At 40.0% G+C, this 19,337-nt stretch overlaps 1 pseudogene; it reads right to left on the bottom strand.

The window, feature by feature from the left end:
• Positions 1 to 6,858: 6,858 nt before the first annotated feature.
• LOC133406490 (uncharacterized) lies at positions 6,859 to 17,647 on the bottom strand (annotated as a pseudogene).
• Between the last annotated feature and the right edge of the window lie 1,690 nt (positions 17,648 to 19,337).

Raw genomic sequence — 19,337 nt, 5'->3', positions numbered from 1 at the left:
TGGACAGGTTTATCAAAGATACAGTACAATACGATGTTAAATGTGTGTGCGTGGGTGTGTGTGCGTGTGTAAAAGATGCCAGCTATCTTAACTGTGTGCAACAGTACATACGTACGCATACCCAATGTTGAGCAAGTTACTTGAAAAACGTAGCAAACTGCTACAATAAAATGACACAAGTAGCTAAACTACAGTGCTGTGAAAATGTATTGGCCCCCTTCTCAAATTCTTATATTTGTTCATAATTTCCCCAATTTAATGTTTAAGATCATCAAACAAATGTAAATATCAGACAAATATAACCCAGGCGAATTTAAAATGCTGTTTTGAAATGATTTCATTTATTAAGAAAAAAAAAAGGATTCAAAGTTACATGGCCCAGTGTGAAAACGTAATGGCCCCCTAAACCTAATAACTGGTTGGGCCATCCTCACATCTCTGTGGGGATATTTTGGCCCACTCTTCCTTGCATAATTGTTTAAATTCAGCAAAAATTGAGGGTTTTCGAGCATATACGGCCTTTTTCAGGTCATGCCACTGCATTTCCATTGGATTCAAGTGTGGACTTTGACTAGGCCACTCCAAAACCTTGTTTTGTTTTTTTGTTTTTTCTTAAGCCATTCAGAAGTTGACTTGCTGGTGTGTCTTGGATCGTTATCCTGCTACAGAACCCAAGTGTGCTTCAGCTCGAGGTTCTTTACTGATGACTGAACATTGTCCTTCCATCAATCACAGCAAGTTATGCAGTTCCCGAATAAGCACGCAGTCCCAGACCCTCATACTACCACCACCATGTTTGACAGTTGGTACGATGTTCTTCTTCTGAAATGCTGTGCTACATTTACGCCAGCTGTACGAGACACACACCTTCCAAAAAGCTCAACTTTCCTTTCATCAGTCCATATAATATTCTCCCAAAAGTCTTAAGAATCATTCAGATCTTTTATTGCAAAAGTAAGATGAGCCTTCATGTTCTTTTTGGTCAGCAGTGGTTTTTGCCTTGGAACTTTGCCATGGATGCCATTTTTGCCCTTGTCAGGGAGGTCTGCAGAAGTTTTCCTGAGTTCCTTTGTGGCCTCCTGGATGAGTCATTGCTGTTCTCTTGGGTTATCGTTGATGGTCGGCCCCTCCTTGGAAGGTTCACCACCGTTCCATGTTTTCTCCATGTGAGGATAATGGCTCTCTCTATGGTTCGCTGGAATCCTAAAGCTTTTTTTTTTTTTTTTCTAACAAATGAGATCACCATTTAATAATAGCATTTTAAGTTCACTTGGCTAGTATTTGTCTGATATTTACATTTGTTTGATTATCTCAAACATTAAAGTGGGGACACTATGGAAACATGCAAATTTGAGAAGGGGGCCAATACTTTTTCACGGCACTGTAGATCAAAGCTACTTCAGTTGAACATCTCTTTAAAACAAAAAAAATGCATTTTACAAATTTTGTGATGGTACTATTGGGGAATAAATGAGTATGCAATTGTAAAATCTTGGGCTTATCATACTTCTTAAGAAGTAGTCATTAGTAATTACTACCACATCTATGTCTTAGACTAATGCAGTGACAGCACTGTGTTATTATTTAAAATGACTGTGTGTACTAAAAAACAATCTATTATAGTTGTAGATGTGGTCCTCATTCACTACAAAATTGAGATTTTTAGGTGATGAAATATGCAATAAATTATTGAAATGGGGCACAACAACAACAATCTATTTGGTTTAATGGAGAAAATAACCTGCAAAAATATTTCTCAGCAACATAAACTAAAGTTATACTCTTCAGCTTCATCTTCCTTCTCATTTTTTTTTTGCCCCCTTTCGAAATTCTCTTCACTCACCTATAGAAGCACGCACGCAGTTTTATTCCAATGCTGCCAAAACATGTGGCTAGTTAATGCTACGTTATTGGCTCTTGATGTGCGTTGACTGAGTTGTGATGACTCGCTTCGCTGGAGATTAGTGTAATTTACAGGACATACCTGAATGCGTGTCAATAAATACTGTATGTGCTGGACTTCTTGGGACTGCACAGTAAACACCGGAACGTTTCTGTGTGCTGAGACTGTGACGAGTTAGTCCACTCATCTCTCACTCAGTGCGGTCGGTGGTTGCGTGTTCTGTCCCAGGGCTGGTCCGTGTGGGATTTTTTTTTGTTTTTAGGGGGCTGAAGCAGGCGGCACGATGGCCGACTGGTTAGAGCGTCAGCCTCACAGTTCTGAGGACCCGGGTTCAATCCCCGGCCCCGCCTGTGTGGAGTTTGCATGTTCTCCCCGTGCCTGCGTGGATTTTCTCCGGGCACTCCGGTTTCCTCCCACATCCCAAAAACATGCATGAATTGGAAACTCTAAATTGCCAGTAGGTGTGCATGTGAGTGTGAATAGTTGTTTGTTTGTATTTGCGATTGGCTGGGAACCAGTTCAGGGTGTACCCCGCCTCCTGCCCGATGATAGGTGGGATAGGCTCCAGCACGCCCGCGACCCTAGTGAGGAGAAGCGGCTCAGAAAATGGATGGATGGATGGATGGATGGGGCTGAAGCAAATTTAAACTCCCCGAAATTGGGCCTAATGTCCTACTGCCACAACTACCACAACTCTACTAAATATCACCATTATTAATCAACATTAATCTATTGTAAAGTTATTCTGGTAGCGTTAGGGGTACATGTTGCTACGTTTCATGCAGAAGATGTGGAGTACCACAATACCAAGCTAGTAAATGGAGCCCAAGCCTAGGTAAATGGAGGGTTATGCCAGGAAGAGAAAAAACTTTCAAACAAATCATATGAATGACTTGTGATGGGACGTGCAGAAAGGGGAAAAAAACAAAACAAAACAAACATTTCTTGAACTTATTTCTGATTATCTTTTTGTGCAGATGAAAGTTTTCCCTAAAATTGCCACAGTGAGTTTTGTAATCTCCCAAATGTACCGGTACTAAGGTTTAATTTATTGCGCACTACTCGTCACTTTAAACCGCATACACTCCTTGAAGTCTCGGCACCCTTTGCACAATGGTCATTGCACCGGACTATTGCAATATTAGTCATTCGAACTGCTCTAAGTGCTAGAAGACTCTGCATCTTTTGCATAATTGTAAAAAAAAAAAAATAATTAAAAAAAATAAAAACATTTTTACCGGCATTACCAGATAACTATTAACCCTTTACTGCTCAGTGACTGTTTTTTGTCAATGTCTTTATGTCTCAAAAGTGTTGTCGTACTAGAGCGGCTCCAACTTCCGGAGACAAATTCCTTGTGTGTTTTTTAGACATACTTGGCAAATAAAGATTATTCTGATTCTGATTCTGATTATCCATGTTTATTCAAGGCAGCAGCACAAGGATTTTCCTTTGATGAATTGACACTTCATGCTATCGTCTCACTCCATTATAGATGTGTGGCTGCAGATATCCTGCTTGCATGGGTACCACCATTTCGCATTAATATTTACTGCAATCCCTTTTGACTATGGAGAATCATAAACTGATAGGCCCACATGTACAAATGAAACCACTGATAAAGATCAGTAGCTGAGAGTATGGTTGAATCTCGCTAAATAATGAATACACAGCGCACCCATATATCCATCTTGAAATTCATACACAAACAACTGTGCTAATTAAACTCAGATTAAAGTTGGTTTTGGATTTTTTTTTACGAAGATGATGACAGTTTTTTGGACCTGACTATAAATGTACGTAACTGACACTGTATCGAAAGCGGATATATATTTTGTTCATCTAAAGCCAAGGTTCTGTTTTGCATATGTGAGAAATGTGAGCTATTGTGTTACCCGCTTTTTATCAAAGTGTGACACAAATAAATAAATTATTTCTGTAGCAAATTTTCAAAGGCACACTTGAATATAAAAACAATGCAGATGGAGATGGCTAGGAGTATAACAAAATGGAAGGGTTGTAAATTCCTTTGGTAATGGCAATAAGATAACAATACAGATCATTTTAGAAGTATTATCTTTTTGGATTGTTTGATTTGGATGAATCATAGGGGAAACTAATATAAATCTATGTGTATTTATAATGTCAGGTCAACCTTGCGACCCATTTCCCCCCCGCTGTACAGTCAAACTGTATTTCAACTATATATCAATAATATTTTCTTAAACCCAACTTTCCCATTTCACATTGCTTCAAGTTTCAGCCTACAATATAACTTGGATGCATTAAAATGGATCAAATAAATCATACCTGTCCCCAAAACAAGACAGATTTAGAATGAAATAAACCTTGTGTACTCATTTAATCCAAACTGGGACATTTAGTGTCCAACTTCATGGATAAACAGTTGGCCTTGGAAAGTTACTCCATATGCCAATTGCTGCCCATGTCTTTTTCATCACACTTATAAACTTCAGATCTTTCCATGTTTATTCATGACCAATCATGCGCCTCCACACACAGTGACATTTTTATCTTTGATGTCTTTCTCCCATGACACTATGGAAGCTCTTTCTTTGTATTTGTTTGTGAGACAGCTGGATGAATGCAACTGGCAGCCATATTACTACTCAACAAAGGCTGTTTTACCCTGGGCACTGGAATGAGAGCTAATGTCGACGGTTGTAGCCGGAAAGATAACTGGGTTAATTAGGGCCCAAAAAAAAAACTCATTAGTCAGCACAGAGGGGAAGATGTAAAGTTTATCAGTTCCTGTTTTCCTGCTTTTACAATAGTTTTGGGGTTTGCTCGCAGTCAATTTACAAAGTGGATCCTGTTGAAAGAATTCTAATGAAATGTTTTAATCATGTCTGCAATTCCCCAAAGGGGTATACCATTCCTACTATCACTGTCTTTACATCAATTTATGGTGGTGGTAAATTATCTATTATGACTATGTACTACAGGAGAGAGTATAAATTTGCTTTTATTTAATGGGAGTTCATGAAAACTCTCGTAACACACACATCATCTGAGGTGACCTGACTTGAGGAGTTTACATACTGCACTTGGTGTTCGCAACACCCACCGCGAGGTAGGGCAAAGGACGGTGCAGGGACGAGAGCGACACAATGCTAGCTTGCACATATTTGGCGCTGGTTGCTAGGTGACTGAATAGAAAGTAGCCTGGTGCTTTGTCCTGGTTTGGACGTAAAGTAGGCCACAACTCAGCAATATGTATTGTCACTGATGCAATGGAAAACTTTGCTTATAATAAGGAGGAGGAGGAGGAGGAGATGTGATACAAAGTAAAGAAGTGAGTGGCTATACTATCTTTTATTTTAAGATAACATTTTCATTGTTAACAATGTTCAAATCAATGTTTCTACCCCTTTCAACCAACCTGGTACATTCAAAGTAGTGGAAATCTCCATCCATCACTGTACCTTCTTTACAAGGTCATGGCACTACATTTTACGAACCCCCACAGCTCGGAGCTCTGGGACTCCGCATTTCTTCCACTTTTTCTCAATTATCGCTATGCTGTTTTCAATGTACAATTCCACCCAAGTCTCTTGCTGTTGTCACACTGAAATCACACTGCCAACATCTCTCCTATTGGATGCGCCAAGTTGTGAGGCGTGCCCAGGTTTTGTGCCTCCGCGGCACGGCGCTGTACCATTGTGCAGCGACACCACGTACACAGTGATAGTTTCGTCGACACTGCACTGTGCTGTGCTAAGTGCAGTGTGAAAAGGGCTTTAGCTTTCATGTATTTCTTCCAAAATGATGCTCCAAGATCTATTTTGGCCTGAGGTCTTGATATTGCACATCCATTGTGATGTCACGCACACACACGCACACACAAACACACCACAGGTGGCAGTTCCAGCTTGGCATCCTACAATATATGGAACAGATGTTTAGAGGCTGAATGTTTTGGTTTGTCATTGTCTCCAATGAAAACGGCTGCCGCAATTCTCAAGCAAGATTAGGCCTGGGAGTTCCCATATTTCATCAAATGCACTGTGTCCTCTAAAAGGTGAGAGTCAAGCTCCAAAAATGCCGTTGGCAACCAAATCACTCAAGGAAACTTTACATTTGGGGTGCAACAAAGTTTTGTGAATGGCTGCAAGAAATTAAGAGGTTTTGCAGCATTAAGAAAAATAAATAATTCGGTTAAAATGATTTTAACTTAGTACCCAAATTCCATCCAAACAGGTGCAACATGATCTTAACATAGTCATTCAGTCAGTCTTTCTTGCATTCAATTAACATGTTTGTACTTCTTTCGTCTAGTCAAATGTATCTAATGAATCTTACATAGGTGAAACTTGTTGGTAAAAACATCAAGGACATGCAAACTCCACACAAGAAGGCCAGAGCTGGGATTCATCCCATGACCTCTGCACTGTCGTGCTAACCAGTCAATCATGTGAACTACATCTTGTTCAATTGGTGTTCTGTTTGTTGTTCGCACTAGCATTCAATGATATCCAAAACATTTATCAGTGTTCCACTTTTATTCAGCATTTTACATAAACAAGCATGAACCCAACAAAAGCTGACTAATTTTAACACAGTAATCTCCAATTTTTCAGGTTAAAATTCTCAACTGCAACAATTTTTTAACATACAATAATTATCAACTTCCAAACAGCATGTCTGTATGAATAACTACAACAATATCCATTCAAACTCTTAGCACACCTTAATGTCTTTATGGAAAGCTAGAAAGATAACTAGCTCACCAGGTTATTGCCTCTCCACCTCTCTGTCATTACTCTGCTGGTAGCGAGTCTTAGCAGGTTAACTTTTCCTAACTACAGTAAGGTGAAAGATACATCGCGCCGATGCGCTGGGAGACATCATCAGTGATGGAACCTGGGGTCATACGGTGTCTCTGGTCCTTCAATATCAGACACCCTCATCCAGGCAACCGTGCCATAGGTTGATCAGACCTTGGCTTGTGCCCCAGCAGCGTTTGTCCTCCGTCTTGCCTTCTTAATCCAAAGCCACCCACTATCTTTTTGCGTCTTAAATAGCGGATTTGCTCGCCTTACTCTTCTGCTGTCCAGTGATGCCCAGCAGTGTAAACACCCTGCAGGGAGATCGACCAGCCAATCCTCTGCAGCACACCTCCAGACGTTCACAGTGAGTTCGCCAGCCTTGCCTCCTGCGCTCTTCCATATCCTCCTGGTACGTGGCACGCTTCCTCTCGTTTGCATCCTCCATGCGCTCTTCCTCGGGAACTATGAGCTCCAGCATGACAAGTTGCTTGGTAAAATCTGACATACAGTAAATGATCATGCCTTGTCGAAGTCGCATTGACATTATTCTGGCTGGGAACTGGTGGTGGTGGTAAGGAGACCAGACTCTGCCTTTGATGGTGCGTTTCTCTGGTTCTGTGAAACATGATGGTCTTTCGCTTGTGGTGTCCCTTGAGGCTACTGATGGCAGTGGCTATGCTCTCAGCGACTGCCCGTAGTACCTGGTCGTGGCGCCAACAATGACGCACATCTCCAAGGACTTTTGGGCAGCTGCTAAACAGGTGTTCCCAGGATCCCCGTCCTGGAAAGAGGGGAGAGGTAGGTGTTGCACGTTTACCCCAGAAGTGGAGGTGTGCTGGACTAGGTAAGACATCATAGGCAACTTGGATTAGGAGCCTGATATGATGGAAGTCTGGTTCCCAGATGTTGGACCAGGGGATTTTCCTCTGCAGTAACTTTTCCCATCTAGTCCAAGCTCCTTGTTGTCATGGGTACTGCATACACCAGCAGTAGTAAATCCTGGCTTTGAAGCTCCCTGGGAGACCGACTTGTCCACCTTGCTCAGCCAGGACTCAAACTCTTTGCTGGTTTTCTGGATGGAAGCAGAATCCTTCAGGCTGCAGTCAAAGAGGTTTCTGATGCTTTTGACGGGGCGCTCTGTCATGAGCGGGATGGGAGCTCCAGCCAGTAAGAACCGGAACCTGTCAAATACTTTTCCCTTGTTCAGGACAAGAGACCTTGATTTTGTTGGCTTAACACTCATGGCTGCCCAAGTAATGAGCTTCTGTAGGTCTTGCAGACCTGCTGCCTGGGACAGATGGGGTGGTAAACGTAAGGTCATCAATGAAGCCTGTTATCAGAGGCTGTCGTACTCCCAACTTCATCAGGGGGCCCCTGTACTCTACATCTGCCGACTTGACAACCATTTTTCATGGTGAGGGCAAAGAGGATTATTGAGCTGGTGCAGCTGGTTATTATGCCTACTTGAGGCAATGCCAGCCTGATATACCTGTGTAGCATATGTATTACCAATACACACTATCTATCTATCTATCTATCTATCTATCTATCTATCTATCTATCTATCTATCTATCTATCTATCTATCTATCTATCTATCTATCTATCTATCTATCTATCTATCTATCTATCTATCTATCTATCTATCTATCTATCTATCTATCTATCTATCTATCTATCTATCTATCTATCTATCTATCTATCTATCTATCTATCTATCTATCTATCTATCTATCTATCTATCTATCTATCTATCTATCTATCTATCTATCTATCTATCTATCTATCTATCTATCTATCTATCTATCTATCTATCTATCTATCTATCTATCTATCTATCTATCTATCTATCTATCTATCTATCTATCTATCTATCTATCTATCTATCTATCTATCTATCTATCTATCTATCTATCTATCTATCTATCTATCTATCTATCTATCTATCTATCTATCTATCTATCTATCTATCTATCTATCTATCTATCTATCTATCTATCTATCTATCTATCTATCTATCTATATTACTGGAGCAATTCTATGCTCCAGTTGAGGGAGAGACCAGGTAGTTAGAATACAAGAGTAATTTATTTTAAGTGAACAAAAATAAATCACAGATCACACTTAAATTGAACAAGTGACCTGCAGCTACCGACAATGCTTTCCTCCTCGGCTGTCCAGTGATGTCCAGCAGTGTAACACCCCGCAGGGAGATCGACCAGCCAATCCTCTGCAGCACACCTCCAAACGTTCACAGCAGGTTCGCCAGCCTTTGTTGTCACCTCAGTTTCTTTCTATGTAATTTGGTTAAGACAATCCACCCTAGTTTGATGGTTTATTTAGTTTAGATAGTTTAGTTAAGTTAGGCGGCACAGTGAACAACTGGTTACAGCGTCTGCCTCACAGTTCTGAGGACCGGGGTTCAATCCCCGCCCCCGCCTGTGAGGAGTTTGCATGTTCTCCCCGTGCCTGCGTGGGTTTTCTCCGGGCACTCCGGTTTCCTCCCGCATCCCAAAAATATGCATGGTAGGTTAATTGAAGACTCTAAATTGCCCGTAGGTGTGAATGTGTGTGCGAATGGTTGTTTGTTTATGTGTGGCCTGCGATTGGCTGGCATCCAGTTCAGGATGTACCCGCCTCCTGCCAGATGATAGCTGGGATAGGCTACAGCACGCCCGCGACCCTTGTGAGGAGAAGCGGCTCAGAAAATGGATGGATGGATAGTTAAGTTAGACCGGTCTATAACTAACTAAATTGAGGTTAATTAGATTTGGTTCAAACTATTTTTTCCCGTCGTCTCTTAAATGGGAGATTAATTGTACATTTCAAAGCCCAAACTAAAGTTCAACTATCATACACACAAATTGTAATTATGATGTAAAACAACAACAACGAAAAACAAACACACAAACTGTAACACTTCAATTGGAGAGTTCACCGTTTTCCAACACTCCAACCACTCTGGCATTAAGTTCAGCAATAGTCTCTCCTCTCGCAGAGAATCTTCCAGCATTATAATGAAGTTTTGTCTTTAGAAACAAAGTCCACGGGTCTGGCACCAAGTGTGTGCGCAGCGTTGTCACGCACACACAAAATCCTATTCAATTCCAAACTTCTAAATTCCAACAGGAAGAGTAGCAACAACCCCCCCAAAAAAAGAACAAAAAACTGACCTGTACATCATCTCATAAAGAAAATTAATCAATGTTTCCATATAAATCACGTTAATAAAATTAGACGTTTATGTGCGTCATCTCGATGCATTTATGAATTTAGCATTTAACTAGCATTCACACAAGTAGCACCACAACCAAACTACAGCAAAGCAAGTCAAAACTTACCAAAACAGTTGCAGTTAGATTAACTATGGTCTTTTTAATCACCAACATAGTAACTATTTCTAATCTTCTAAAATGTTTATTCGGTAATCTGCTCTCAGCTCATGTATGTTTGATACAGAAGCATTACAGCAAAAGAAACGGTAACTCTCAAAGGCACAGTAATGTATTTTGTACAGGTGTATTTAATAAGCATTCCCATGTCTTTTTTTAAAAATAATTATTTTCATTACTTTTTTTTTTACTTTTTACTTAGCTACCTACCTACCTTTACTTTTATCTTTTAGCTTTTTACCTAATCCAATGTGAAACTTTAGCTGCTTTAACCTATTTATGAATTTTAATAACTTTAGGATTTGTCTAGCTCAATGTGGGTTACACATGACTCCACAGTGACTCTTAGCCTGAAACTTTTAATCCAGGATAGGGTCCATGATCTTGCTGGGAACATGGTGTCGTTGTACAGCAGGCTCCACAAGTTTATGCGGTATGGATCCATACGCATTTGTAAGGTCCAGCCATAGCACAGTCAGGTCTCTTTTCCTTTGCGTGCCTCCCTAACAAGTTAACTTAAAATTGTCTAAATTCTCAGACTGTCAGCATCTCAACAGTAAATATGAAAAAATATCTTTATAACAATGAGGAAGTAAATATTAATAATTAATTAATTAATCATTATCATGATAAAGCAGACTGATTATATTTGTGTAAAATCAAAATCAGAAATTTGCAGACATCTTATCTTTTTTACTTCCGAAAACAACTATCAACAGTTTTGCTTATTTTCTGACATGTTACGGACCAAACTATTAACAGCATCATAATCAATTTGTTTGTGCATTTTCTGCACTCTCAATGTCCTGTTTTTGAATAAAGGGATGGTTTAAAAAAGTTTTTTTTTTTTTTAATTGGTAGATTAATCAATTATTAAAATAATCATTAGTTGCAGCCCTGGTATTAATTACTGAAAGGTAAACATTTAACAAAACGCAAGGATTTAAAGTCTGTGAAGAGTCCCTGCTCCTGCTTTTCTTGAATTTGCATCTGGTCAAAGGTGTAAGCATGCACAGTAGCTGGGCATATGAGAGTTATTGGATTGACGAACCTCAATCTCGTTGGCTTGACATGAATGAAACAAATTTACCAGAATTTTCTTGAAATATTGTTCAGCTAACAAAAACAAATTATGTAATGAAAAAACATGATTAACTGATAGCTAGCTTATTGATCAAAAACATTTTTGAGTGAGTGGTTGATGAATCCCATTAATCCATTAAGTCAAGTGATATATAATTGGTAGAATTTCTCTCCTGTAGGAATAAATAAGACCTTATTGTCAGTATAATTTCAGAAAATAAGTTATAATGAATGTATTTTAAATGTGTTCATACGATTTCAGTGCTAATATGTTGAAAATATGTCTTTTATCATATTTACAGAAGTAAAATTATATAATATGTGTCAAGGCTGAGGCTGTCATATATAGAAGCCCGTGCTGTCAAATTCCAAGGGTCAACTACCTCTACAGCAAAATCCAAAGGTAAAACGAAAAAAAAAAAGAAAAAAAAATTAAATAATAAACCCCGGCTCGGATTGTAATGGAAAACCACAATGGTTACTTGCTTTTGTAAGATTATTTGACAAAAGGAATGGTCATTAAAAACATTAATATGTAGTAGCCCTGGGTAGGAACCCCTGGTCTAGAGGAAAATTCAAATCCTTAACACTCACTCATCCCTAAAAGCTGTAACTACCAGAGATGGGAGTAAGTCACATATGTGCAAGTCTCAAGCAAGTCCCTCTGGGGAAAAAAAACAAGCAAGTCAATTCCAGTCGCCACTAAACGTCAAGCAAATCGAGTCAAATCATTACTTGGTTTAAGCAAGTCGCAAGTCAAGTCATACAATCTTGCTCCAGTCGCAACATGTTCTGGAGTGGTGATAAAATGTTTTTCCCCCACTTTTCTTCTCCCCATACATCATAACAATAAAAAAAGTATTCAGAACCTATAAAAGTTAGATGAACAACAACTGAGATTATGATCGATTGACTTTATTGCACTAAACTGTTTTAAAGTTGTATTTCAAACTTAATTTAACTGAACTTTATTCGTAACAAACTATGCTTTGCACTTTGTGATGACAGCTTTGTAACTCCTACGGTTCTGAAGAGAACACCATTAAGCAAAAGCCAAAACTGTTTTCTGTTGGTCAAATGTACAAGTAGTTAGATGTGTACCTAATGGGCTAATGGAGAATGACAGTGATTCAGAATTACGGGAATAACACAGTACATGACACACAAATGTTGCCATCCTTCAAAAAAATGTAACGTGGACAAAATCTGCACTTAGTCAGGTATGTTCATTCATTGAGAAACACTGACTCTGGACAATTGACAATTGTCGTTATGTTAAAGGTTGTGTTTCATATGCTGTGGTCTCAATTTTAAAAACATAGTGCAGATAGCTTCATCACACAGCTGACACAACAGATGACATTTTAATGGTGACACTTCAATAAAAACGTTCAGTAGTGTGAAAATTATATTCATACGTTGCTACTCGCAATTTGTAAAGTACTTACTAATAGTGGAACGCAGTTTAGTCAACATTTTTATCACTGTGATTGTAATACAAAGTGATCCCATAAAGTGATCCCAAACATCTCCACACTTTCTTTTTTTTAAATTTTCGCTACACTAGCAATGCCGCTTCACTTCTGCTTTCTGTGGTTGGCATTGTATTTAAGACGCTACTTTCTGCTCTAGAGTGCATGAGAAAGAGAGAAAAAAATTAGAGAGTTTTGCCTGCCTATATGAACCGAAACGAAAAGTTCGGTGTATTATAAACCGTCCCACTCCTAGTTACGTTACTTAGCTGTACCGAAACGTTCAGAAACACATCATTTTTATTTTGAATCGTCCCAAACCAGTCTATGCAACTTAATGTTTGATCAACTAGCGAAACTGTAAAATTAGCTGTCTTTGTGAGTTTTGTGGTGACGGATGAAGTTCGACGTCGTTGTTGTTGTGTCTTTGATGCGCGGGTTGCAAGCCATGCAGGTCGCCATCCTCTTTTTGCAGACTTCATCGACAATGTAATTCTTTAATCCGAATTTATTATCTTTGGCGCTCCTTCCATCATTGTTCATGCAGGTGGCTACTTCACACTGACAAGTGCACAATAACGCAAACTGTTTTTTCCAGGCTGGCGCGAATGACCCCACCACAAACATCTCTTTAAAAAAAAAAGCCAACTGTCTCAATTAAAATACAGATTTCCAATTCGAAATCTCAAGTCATGTAGTTCACGTCAAAGTCAAGTCTCTTCGCTACCAAGTCTGAAATCAAGTCTTTCTGAAGTAAGAAAAGTAAGTAATAAAACTGGCAACTCGAATCGACTCGAATGAAGTCATTTGACTTGAGTTCCCACATCTCAGGTTACTACTCTTCGTCATTTTTAGTTCAGTGATATTTCTCTTTTTTAGGGTAAAAGTCTTCATTACACTGTCACTGTATGTCAGTTGGCCCGCAATGTGAAAAAGTCATATTTGAGTGGATTCAATGGCTCCCAGTGTCTGCTTTACTGACTGCTTGAAGATCACCCAATATTTGACTTGTTGTTTTTGAATTATGTGAATGCTTCTCAAGCAGGAATATTTTAGATATTGTTGAATGAAAAGCATTTTGCATGCAATTTAAATGGTGACATATTGTGCCCATGTAAACTGAGAATGTTGTGTATCTGATGTCATTCAGGCATCTGACAACAAAGGCTCCGAGGATGGTTTTGTTGGGAGATAATGTGATTATGAAGCTGGCATGGACCTGTCTGAGGATGATGAATGTTTGCAGACGGGACTGCCACAGCAATTGTCTAAAAAACATGCAGGATGTGAGTCTAAAGGGGGATTTAGAGATATTCCAGAATGCAGAGGAGGAAGCAAGTGGGTGGTTAGACGAGGGATGAACAGAAAAACGACGACAAAGGTGTTTGCATTGAAGGAAGAGAGCAAGTAAGCAACACAGAACAGCTGATTGTTCTCCATACACAATCTCCTACATCATCTTTTTGGACTGCTGCCTGCTAGATCACAGGATTAGAGAGTCCTTTAATTTGACCAATATGTTCTGTTCTGGTATTAACATTCCACACATTGTGCACTAAGATGGGTTACTCTTGACACCACGCTTCACCCCGTAACATTTAGGTGGCATTTAGTAAGAGTGGAACCTGATGCTTTTAGAAACTGCAGCAAAGATGTGTCCCCATAATGACAGTCATAGTGATAAAAAAAAACAATCTTCCATTAGAATGAATTCATTGTTAATAGCAGGAGTGTCATACTTTTCAAAGTGCTGCTCCACTTGCTGTACAGAACAGACGGAAACGTGCATTGCTTGAGCTTAAACAGAGCATGGCGAGTCTCCTGAGAAATATTTCTCTTTTTAAGATGGGAATAAACTATTGAACGCTGACAAAATGAGCACAGGATTTACTAAAGGACTTATACACAACAAAATGAGTTAAAAGAGAATGTGGAAGCTGGTTACAGTTTATTTTGAGGTTTTTATTCTTCCCATTTTATGGCTATTAATGTTGTAGTGTTGCAGTTACGACTTGTATCACGTAATTCCATTGCTTTATCTTCGTGTTAAGTGTAAACAAAAGGGGCAGCTTGAGGCTCAAGCAGTGTGTAACTTGACCATGTCTCTGCTTTGATAAGATTGCCCAAAAGTCCTCATCTCTCTTGTTTTGCTGCCTCCTTTTAATTAATTAATTAATTGAATTTACATAAATTATGACTCCAAAACTGATTTTGACATCATTACTCCAAAAAGTTGTTTCGAAAAAACGTCTTCTCGACACCTCCTTCCCGATTTGTATTTTTATTTGTATTTGTTCATGGTGAGCTGTGTCTTGGACTTGACGGAAATCCAACAAAAGGGACAGATCTTAGTTAATGAAAATTGAAAGTTATTAAAGAGAGTAGGCTGACATAATCCAGTTTCAACCATCTTAATTAACAAGACACTTGAAATTTATTGATTTGCACATTGACTCTTCTCATGCATTCTTCTGAGCGTCATGTCAAACTGTGATTCAGCAAACTGTCATCTCATCAGAACTAAAAACTTATGAAATGAAATTATCATTTACATTTCATATTGAACCTGTCGTATTTGAGATAAAGTAACTGTGTGAGTCTGTTTATTGTGGTGCTCTAAAGGTTCACACCTACGGGCAATTTAGAGTCCACAATCAATTTACCACAGATGTTTTTTTGGGATGTGGGAGGAAACCGGAGTACCCGGAGAAACCCCACGCAGACACGGGGAGAACATGCAAACGCCACACAGGCGGGGCCGGGATTTGAACCCCGGTCCTCAGAACTGTGAGGCAGATGTCCTCAGCAGTCGCCCACCATATATATATATATATATATATATATATATATATATATATATATATATATAGAGAGAGAGAGAGAGAGAGAGAGAGAGAGAGAGAGAGAGAGAGAGAGAGAGAGAGAGAGAGAGAGAGAATACATATATGTATATATATATCTATATATATATAGATAGATATATATATATAGAGAGAGAGAGAGAGAGAGAGAGAGAGAATACATATGCTGCCATCCAATATTATTATAATACAAATAACTACTTTATGAAAAGATAACCAACTGATGCAACTGCTAGCGGTGAGGCCAGTCCAAAGCAACAACAATAAATGGTGTTCTATCATGACCTGGTTATTTATGCTTTGACACAAAAGGACTTTCAGTGCTTTATCGAGCTCAGGAAAAAATTTAATTTCCTCAAATTCACACTTTTTAGTTGATAAACATTAATATAGTATTGGAAATTCTGGGTGGTAAAAACTGTTATGTACAGTAACTTATGCTGTCAGATAATTGACCTAAATGACATACAGCACTCACCCTTTCTTTGTCAAAACTCAACTGAAGTACAATACTTGGGTTCAAGTGGTTGTGAAAGGCCCGGTTCGACTGGGTTTGCCTTGGACCACGGCAATGTACTTAGCCAGCGACGGCCAGCTCACAAACTGTACAAGCATGGTGGATCACTTGCTTGTGCTTTGACGGCAGCTAGCCACCTAGCTAGCCCACTAGCTGCACTAGACTTCAAACGTTCCTCGCGTTTTCAGTATATGCTTCATTTTTGCGCCCAGCACCGACCTGGCTGACCACTGTGGGCTGCCCAGGCAGAGACAGAGTCACCCAGCCTGCAAGGCTTCTCTTTCCTGATCGATTGCGAGGCTTGTGGCTGCTCCGCTACCCGCATGTGAGAGCCGGTGAGCCTGTCCGTCCAGCCCCCAGCGAGCGGCGCCGCCTCGCTCCTCGGAGGAAAAACTCAAGTCAGTAGCGGTGAGAGGGAAATATAAGATAAACGTACAATTATAAACCATACAGTAGACGATTTTACAGCGCACATATACCTCTATCTACCGCGCTCGCTCGCAAGTCACGTGAGTGTTTTTTTTTTTTTTTAACAGACTCACATGCATAGACCGAGTCTTGTCAAGAAAAATGATACGCCGGATGGCTGGCACCATGCCAGAGTACTTTTAAGCCATCAATTAATAGTTGACTTGGCACGCCAGGTGTTACCACAACAATGACAATTTATCGAAGTCGGAAAAAAGTCTCCATTGTATTTATGGAACGATAACCTGCCCTAGTCTGCCTTTGATTGGCTACTGCCTAGCACCAAAACAGGACTCGTACTTTTAGTGGATAATGATGCACTGAAGTGGCGGCACGGTGCTCGACTGGTTAGCACATCCGCCTCACAGTTCCTAGGACCGGGGTTCAAATCCCGGCCTCACCTGTGTGGAGTTTGCATGTTCTCCCCGTGCCTGCGTGGGTTTTCTCCGGGCACTCCGGTTTCCTCCCACAACCCAAAAACATGCATTTATTGAAGATTCTAAATTGCCCGAAGGTGTGAATGTGAGTGCGAATGGTTGTTTGTTTCTATGCGATTGGCTGGCGACCGGTTCAGGGTGTACCGCAGCTCTCGCCCGAAGATAGCTGGGATAGGCTCCAGAACGCCCGCGACCCTAGTGAGGAGAAGCGGAACAGAAGATGAATCAATGAATGATGCACTGAAGCACTTCAGTAACACGCACATACATGGGTAAGAAATGTTGTGTGTAAATGGATGCAGCTTGATCATGTTTTATGCGTTCCGGCTCATTTTCATGCATCTCAGATGCAGGATGCACATCCAATGAGATGCATGTAAAAAAAAAAAATTGTCACCCTCCTGGGCAATATCTCCTTCAAGCTCAGGTCCTCTACCAGAGGCCTGGGAGCTTGACGCCTCTGTGCAGGATCTTAGCTGTTCCCAGTTTTGCGCTCCTCTGGATGGAGATGTCGGATGTTGTTCCTGGTATCTGCTGGAGGTGCTGGAGCTCAGCTTGTTGGTTACTGCCCCCAGTGCCCTGATCGCTACGGGCAGCACTATTGTCTTCATCATCCACATCCTCTCCAGTTCTTCCTTCAGCCCATGGCATTTCTCCAGCTTTTCGTTTTCCTTTTTCGGGATGTTGCTATCACTCAGGTTTGCTACATCAATAATGACTGCCATGATTCATGTCTCTGTGCTATCTTTCAGTCCAGCCTTTTCTAACCACTGGTATGTTTTCTCTATGTCACCCACTTCATTTTGTCAGTGGTACATGCAGGGTCCAAAATTACCACTCGCCAAATGCAATTAAATTATCCATTTGGCGAGTGAATCTTAGACTCTTAATATATTCTCGCCTTGTGGCGAGTGAATGTTTGTACCCACGTGCACAAACATACATGCACAAATCATAGTGTAGTGGTGTGTGTCCTGGAGCCAATAATATTGGAACAGGGCCTGTCTTGCCAGGAAAGTGCGTGGGATTCCTAATAACGCTGATTTCGGTCCTCAGCTGTGTGCGTATTTCGTCGATCTAATATGACGGGATTTGCATGACAACAGCCAATCAGAGAGGTCCTTTTCCATGCTCCACTTCCATTTGCAAGTAGTGGGAGTAAACAGGGCTATAGCGAGATGAAGACGCAGACTTAGGTCTCCTCTGAGCCTGCTGAGTCAGCGGCGGCCCGTCCTCGCCCCGGCGACGGAGGACCGTGAGTACACAACGCCGGTTGTTAGGCGGTGTCTCCAAAGCAATGCTTTTAACTAGCTGATGTGTACAGTATGTCGGCGACCTCCAAAAACGGGCAACACAGTGTTTATTCTATTGTAGAAGCACCACCCAAGTGATTATGTGGAAAGCACAAAAACAATAAAATAAAATGCAAGTGCAGTCAGTACAGACTGTCACTCTCTGTTGCCAGCAAAAGTAGCATTAGCAGTTAGCCACGGGTCGCGGTGAGGCCAGTCCAAAGCAACAACAATAAACCGTGTTATCATTATTCAAGTAGTTTGTAAAATGGCAAAACTAGTTCCTCTGTATTGTTATTAAAGATGATGCACATTTGAAAGTATCAATAATGTTAACAGGGTATTTAGCACCATAACTGGAGAATGCTAATGTTTACAATTCAAGGTATCTTCATTATGCTCGAGGGGTCACTTTGTTTACTTTGCATCTTGTATGGTACCTCCAAAAATACTTAAGACTTCAAACTTGTGTGATATTTTTCTTAATTCGCTGCACTGTTGAGTGTAATGCGTTCTTATATTTATAAACATGTATTTTTTCTTTTTCTTTTTGCTTAGTAAGAATGCTCATATCATGTTGAGGTTACTGTTTTAATTATTGACAATAAGGAGTGTTGTTAACAAATGGCGTTAATAAAATGCTGAACTACTCTCTAGCTTCTTTAGTTTTCAGTACAGACGCTTTAAAACTAGCTATTTACAAAAGTTTAAAAACAATTAAACAAAATCATGAGAATAATTGAGATTGGACAACATGAAAAAAAATTAAATAATTAACAATTGCAATTTTTTATTTTTATTTTTGCCAGATCGCCCAGCCCTACAACAAACACAGGTTTGACAGTACAAGCAAAAAATATTAAGATGTCATAATACAACAATCAGCAGGTTAACAAAGCAAAAAAAACAAATTAAATGAAACATCGACAGCTTGATGTTTCAGCCTCCAAACATCTTAAAAGTCCTTTAAAAGTGTTCAATGATGAACAAGTAAACAGACGTGTTAGGGAGTAACGTCCCACAGAGGCTGTGATGCTGTTGCACGAGGACTGTGTGTAGAATGTAAATAAGGACAGAATACAATGATGTGCAAGTCCTTTGCAACACATTCAATTAAATACAC

The sequence above is a fragment of the Phycodurus eques genome, chromosome 8 (genome assembly GCF_024500275.1).
Source record: "Phycodurus eques isolate BA_2022a chromosome 8, UOR_Pequ_1.1, whole genome shotgun sequence".
NCBI lineage: Eukaryota > Metazoa > Chordata > Actinopteri > Syngnathiformes > Syngnathidae > Phycodurus > Phycodurus eques.
The sequence above is the reverse complement of the archived record's forward strand: the minus strand, read 5'-3'. Positions and strand labels throughout refer to the sequence as shown.